General features: G+C 48.2%; 1 pseudogene; it reads right to left on the bottom strand.

Annotated features, from left to right (window-relative positions):
* Nucleotides 1-1160: 1160 nt before the first annotated feature.
* On the bottom strand, nucleotides 1161-6142 carry LOC116547223 (annotated as a pseudogene).
* Between the last annotated feature and the right edge of the window lie 91 nt (nucleotides 6143-6233).

Genomic DNA, 6233 nt, shown 5'->3' with positions numbered 1-6233 from the left:
AATCAGTCCCTTTTTAAAAACTCTCCTCGGCCAGACGTGGTGGTTCAAGCCTGTAATCCCAGCACTTTGGGTGGCCAAGGCGGGCAGGTGACGAGGTCAGCAGTTCGAGACCAGCCTGACCAACATGGTGAAACCCCATCTTTACTAAAAATACAAAAATTAGCTAGGCATGGTGGCATACGCCTGTAATCCCAGCTACTCGGGAGGCTGAGGTAGAAGAATCACTTGAACCTGGGAGGTGGAGGTTGCAGTGAGCCAAGATTGCGCCACTGCACTCCAGCCTGGACAACAGAGCGAGCCTCCGTCTCAAAAAAAAAAAAAAACTCTCCTCAGTTTATCCATTTTATTTTTGTTTTTTGGTGGTTTGAGGGGGTTGAGGTTTTGTTTGTTTGTTTGTTTTTTGAGAAAGAGTCACCCTCTATCTCCCAGGCTGGAGCACAGTGGCGCCATCTCGGGTCACTGCAACCTCCACCTCCGGGATTCAAAGGATTCTCCTGCCTCAGTCTCCCGAGTAGATGGGATTGCAGGTGTGGGCCACCACACACAGCTCATTTTTTGTATTTTTAGTAGAGACAGGGTTTCACCATGTTGCCCAAGCTGGTCTCAAACTCCTGACCTCAGGTGATCCACCCACCTTGGCCCCAAAAAGCGCTGGGATCACAGGTGTGAGCCACCACGCCTGGCCAATGCACCCATGTTGGCTGTGCTGCCAGTTTCCTGTGACTATCCTAACTGATAAAATCAGCTTCACTGCATTTCTGCAGCCACCTGGACTGTTATTATTGTCTACAATAGTTTTCTGTAAATCAAGGCATTCTGTTTATTGTATTGTTTATTATTCTTTGTTTACCGTTATTATTACTTACTACCGTAAGTAAATATCCATTAAATCACACGTTTGCTCTACAAGCTCTATTATTCCTTTAAAAATTAATTCATCACTAGTCAATTAAAATGTTTTCACCTATAGTCTAGCTGCAGCCCATTTGCACATGGCCAGCGTACAGCACATGCCCCACATTTGGGAACCAGTGACATACTGCAAAGGAAAGCAGCTCCCCTGGTCACATAAGCAGAGGACAGGGCCCTCAGAGGAAGGAGTAATGAATTCCCAGAGGAGGCAACGCTTGTGCGGGGCAGGACTAATGAGCAGGATTCCATCAGAAGAGAAGGGATGGGACGGAGCGGGAACGGCACGGGGAAGGCACTGGAGGAGGGAACAGCACGGGGCAGCTGGGACTGGTGGCAGCAGAGGGTGTCCTAGGGGTCATAACAGGACCTGCGTTGGCAAAAGCAGGTAGAAGCCAAATTTTGAGGGGCTGGAATATCACACTAAGGGGTTTAGACTCTATTCCATGCAGACAGTTCTAAGGGATGTTTATTTATGTACTGGGGTGTAAGTACCCCCAGGAAGCCAATGACATTTGGGAAATTATAGGTTCAACAAAGATAGGCAGGTTTCCTTGCTGCAGGACTTATCAGGGCCTTTACTATGCTCATGTGCATCAGGTCTTGCCAAGATGAGAATGAGTTCTCTCTCCTCAATTCTATGCAGCTGTCAATTAACAAGGGTCAGGAAAAGGGCCAAATAATAAATACTTTCAGGTTTACAGGTCTGTCTTGCATATTTCTCTCTCTTATTTTTCTTCTTACGATCCTTTAAAAATGTAAAAATCATTCTTAGCTCATGGGCTGGACAAAAACAGCCATGGACTATAGTTTACTGAATGCCGGTTTATAAAACACGCCATGGATTGTAATGTCACTATTGGGTTGGGGGACATGAACACATTAAATGTGTGCATCTATTGAAAGACAGTTACAGGCCGGCACAGTGGCTCCTATCTGTAATCCCAGCACTTTGGGAGGCCGAGGGGGGCAGACCACTTGAGGCCAGGAGTTCAAGACCAGCCTGGCCAACATGGTGAAACCCTGTCTATAGTAAAAATACAAAAAAAAAGTAGCAGGCGTGGTGGTAGGCACCTGTAGTCCCAGCTACTCCGGAGGCTGAGGCAGGAGAATCGCTTGAACCCAGGAGGAGAAGGTTGTAGTGAGCCAAGATCACACCACCGCACTCTGGCCTGGGTGACAGAGCAAGACTCCGTCTCAAAATAAATACAAATAAAAAGCAAGGGGACACTGGACACAACAGTTCACACTTGTAATCTCAGTACTTTGGGAGTCCAAGGCAGGAGGATTGCTTGAGGTCAGGAGTTCAAGACCAGCCTGGGCAACATGCAAACTCCCAACTCTACAAAAAATACAAAAATTAGCAGGACATGGTGGCACACACCTGTCGTCGCAGCTACTCGGGAGGCTGAGCTGCATGGATCATTTGAGCCCAGGAGGTGGAGGCTGCAGCGAGCCAACATCGCACCACTGCACTCCAGCCTGGGTGACACAGTGACACCCTGTCTTAAAAATAAAATAAAATAAAATAAGTCAGGCACAGTGGCTCATGTCTGTAATACCAGCACTTTGGCTGGCTGAGGTGAACGGATCACGAGGTCAGGAGAATGAGACCATCCTGGCCAACATGGTGAACCCCCGTCTCTACTAAAAAAAATACAAAAAGTAGCCGGGCATGGTGGCGGGTGCCTGTAGTCCCAACTACTCAGGAGGCTGGGGCAGGAGAATCGCTTGAACCCAGGAGGCAGAGGTTGCAGTGAGCTGAGATCGTGCCACTGCACTCCAGCCTGGGCAACAGAGTGAGACTCTGTCTCAAGAAAAAAAAAGTAATAAAATAAAATAAAATGTAGGGAACACTGGAGGAACACAGCAGTGCTGGCCAAACCGCCTCTGCGACCTCTCACGGAGCCTTCCTGGAGACTGCTCTGGGAAAGTGGCTGTGGACGCAGAGGCCCCAGGGCCTGGCAAAGCAGAGCCACCCTGACCTGGATTCGCTGGGTCCTCTTGTGCATCATCTCCATGTCGTTGTTGAGCTCCGTGACATACGTGAACCGAGCAAAATTCTTCTCCTCCTTGGCCAGAAAATCTTCAATGAGCTGGTTCAGGTTCCCACCCTCAGCCAGCTTCAGCAGCCGGAGGTGGGCCACCTCATAGCTCTCAAAACTCTCTCCCTTGCTCTTCTTGACATGCTTCTTTGCCTTGAGAGCTAGAAAAGGAAAAATCAGTCACGGTGACATTCAAAAGGAAGCGCCTCAGATCCGTGCCAGGCAGATAGTCATGTGATCAATATTATTATTATGGCCAGGCACGGTGGCTCATTCCTGTAATCCCAGAACTTTGGGAGGCCGAGGCGGGTGGATTACCTGAGGTCAGGAGTTCAAGACCAGCCTGGCCAACATAGCGAAACCCCATCTCTACTAAAAATACAAAAATTAGTCATGTGTGCACGTGCCTGTAATCTCAGCTACATAGGAGGCTGAGGCAGGAGAACTGCTTGAACCCGGAAGGCAGAGGTTGCAGTGAGCCAAGTTTGCGCCACTGCACTCCAGCCTGGGCAATGGAGCGAGACTCCATCTCAAAAAATATATACATAATTATGATGATGATGATGCCTTAGAGATGAAGCCAGATGTTTCCAGGAGATAGAGCAGGAACTTCACCCATCACTCATTTTACAAACATTATCTTGTGAAGCATTTACTAAGAGCCATACACTGTGCTAATCACTGCTGATACAAAATCCCTATCCCGGCTGGGCACGGTGGCTCACACCTATAATCCCAGCACTTTGGGAGGTCAAGGTGGGAGGATCACTTGAGCCCAGGAGTTCAAGATGAGCGTGGACAACTTAGCAAGACTCCACCTCTACAAAACATTTAAAAATTAGCCAAGTATGGTGGTGAGTTTCTGGTTAGTCCTAGCTACTCGGGAAGCCAAGGTGGGAGGATGGCTTGGGCCTAGGAGATGAAGGCTGCAGTGAGCTATGACTGTCACACCACTGCACTGCAGCCTGGGAGATACAGCAAGACCTGGTTTCTTTAAAAAAAAAAAAAGGATCTTTTAGGCACACTTGACCACGTGACCTCCTTACATGTTGCCACTCCGCACTGTTCTGGTGAGGCTCAAGCGATCCTCCCACCTCAGCCTCCCCAGTAGCTGAGACCACAGGCAAATGCCACCATGGCCGGCAGCTTATGCCAAACAAACACCTGCTTTTCCTCTGGAAGTCTGGGTTTTGGTATGTGCTAGGCAGAGGCGTCTACATGACTAGCCCCCAGTAAGAATGTGGGGCACTGAGTCTCTAGTATACCCTACTATAAAACAACCCTTTTATTTTTTAAGAGACAGGGTCTCACTCTGTCACTCAGGCTAGAGTGGTGCCACCATAGCTTGCTGCAACCTCAGACTCCTGGACTTAGGATCTGCTTTCTTCTACCCCTCAGCGCCTTGTCACCATCAGACCTCCTGGGATCAAGCCATCCTCCCACCCCAGACTCCTGAGTAGCTGGGACCACAGGCATGTACCATTATGCCCAGCTAATTTTTTTAAAATTTATTATAGAGATGGGGTCTTGCTCTATTGCCCACATTGGTCTCAAACTCCTGGCCTCAGGTGAAATTCCCCCGCCTAGGCCTCCCAAAGCACTGGGATTACAGGCATGAGCCACCATGCCCAGCCTACTAGATAACTCTTGACATGTGTGATCACAGTTAGATCCTTGAAGGACCACGTGTGCTCAGTGTAAGTCTGCTTGGAAGCTTGCGCCCAGTTTCCTCCAGACGTCGGCCCACCTTCTCCCTGTGCTGATCTTGCTTGGCGCCTTTCACTGTAATGCATCCCAGCCGTGAATGTGCTCCTGTGCTGAGTCCCGCATGATATTCTAGTGATTCGTCAAACCTAGAGATGAACCTGGGGACCCTGACACACAAATCTCCCCCTAAGCAACAGAAAGAGAGGCCCAAATGACGCATGCTGTTAGTTAGGGTTGGCAGATAAAATAGAGGGTTCCCAGTTAAATTGAATTTTAGACAAGTGTATTTTTAAGTATAAATATTTCCCACTTATAGATAAACAACAAAAAAGTTTTATCATAAGTATGTCCCAAATACTGCATGCTTATCCTAAACATTTATTTATTGTTTATTTGATATTTAAATTTAACTAGGCATCTTTTTTTTTTCTTCTTCTGAGACCGAGTCTCACTCTGTTGCGCAGGCTGGAGTGCAGTGGCACAATCTTGGCTCACTGCAACCTCCACCTTCCGGGTTCAAGCGATTCTCCTGCCTCAGCCTCCCAAGTCACTGGGATTACAGGCACTTACCACCATGCCCAGCTAATTTTTTTATGTTTTTGATAGAGATGGGGTTTCACCATGTTGGTCAGGCTGTTCTCAAACTCCTGACCTCAAATGATCAGCCTGCCTCAGCCTCCCAAAGTGCTGGGATTACAGACATGAACCACCATGGCTGACCTTAACTAGGCATCTTGTATCTTTATTTGCGAAACTTGGCAACCACAAGGAGACTTGGACACCTTCACTTAAAGAGAGAGGGAGAGAGAGAGAGAAGAAGAGGGCAGGAAAGAGAGCGAGAGAGCACGAGCTTGCTCTAGGAGAGAATACCTTCCTCCCTTTTGGCCTGCTCCTCGAATTCACTGCGGTCATTCAGCTTGACGAGCAGAAAGGACTTGAGCTTGTTCTCGTGGGCATAGAGACGCTCCAACTCTCGGATCTCCAGGTTGTACTGAGAGATGTCCTTCTTCTGGCGGTCCTTCATGGCAGCCATTCGAGCCATGGCCTCCACCCTGGGCAAAGAAGCTACGGAGCTTGAGCATCTGAGGCTCCTCCCCTCTGCTTCCCTTTCCCTGCCAGTCCAGAGGGACCTCCTGCCTAGACAATGACTATCATTTTTATTAATCATAAAGGTTTCTGAGTGTGTAAAAACAACCCTCCTTATCTGAACAGCAGGAGCTGTAAGCTCTAGATCACCCCAGAAATGATTTTCCTGTCATTGTCATCATCATTGCCTTCATCATCACCACCATCATCATCACCACCACCACCATTATCAACATCACCATCACTACTATCACCATCACCATTATCACCATCATCACTACCATCACCATCATCACTGTCACCACCATCATCACCACTATCCTCACCACCATCACAATCACCACCACCACCATCATCATCACCATCACCACCATCATCATCACCACCACCACCATTATCAACATCACCATCACACTATCACCATCACCATTATCACCATCACCATTATCACCGTCATCACTACCATCACCATCATCACTGTCACCA

The sequence above is a fragment of the Sapajus apella genome, unplaced genomic scaffold, assembly GCF_009761245.1.
Source record: "Sapajus apella isolate SASKATOON/1434 unplaced genomic scaffold, GSC_monkey_1.0 scaffold2400, whole genome shotgun sequence".
NCBI lineage: Eukaryota > Metazoa > Chordata > Mammalia > Primates > Cebidae > Sapajus > Sapajus apella.
This window is presented reverse-complemented; position numbering and strand designations above follow the sequence as displayed.